This window comes from Fukomys damarensis, unplaced genomic scaffold (assembly GCF_012274545.1).
Source record: "Fukomys damarensis isolate Sample0158 unplaced genomic scaffold, DMR_v1.0_HiC HiC_scaffold_18, whole genome shotgun sequence".
NCBI classification, from domain to species: domain Eukaryota; kingdom Metazoa; phylum Chordata; class Mammalia; order Rodentia; family Bathyergidae; genus Fukomys; species Fukomys damarensis.
Window position 1 is genome coordinate 38,025,312 of NW_022900930.1, and position 374 is coordinate 38,025,685.

The window sequence follows — 374 nt, forward strand, 5'->3', positions numbered from 1 at the left end:
TTTTTTTTTTTATTTTATCTAGTTGGGGTCCTATATGCCTCAGTTATCTGAATGTCAAATTCTTCCCCTCTGTTTGGGAAGCTTTCTGTCATTAATTCTGAGAACAGCTTTTTTAAGTCATTTGTATTTTCTCCTTCTACTTCATGGATTCCTGTCAGTCTTATGTTATTATTCTTTGCATCATCTAGGAGTTGTTGGATTGATTTCTCATGTTCTCTTACTGTTTTTAAGAGACCTCTCTTTTCATGGTCACTGACTGCAATCTTATCTTCTATATCTGAGAGCCTATCTTCACATTCTTTTATTCTGTTGCATACACTTTCAATAGAGAGTTTAATCTCCTGGATATCTGTTTGAATCTGTTTTATGGATTC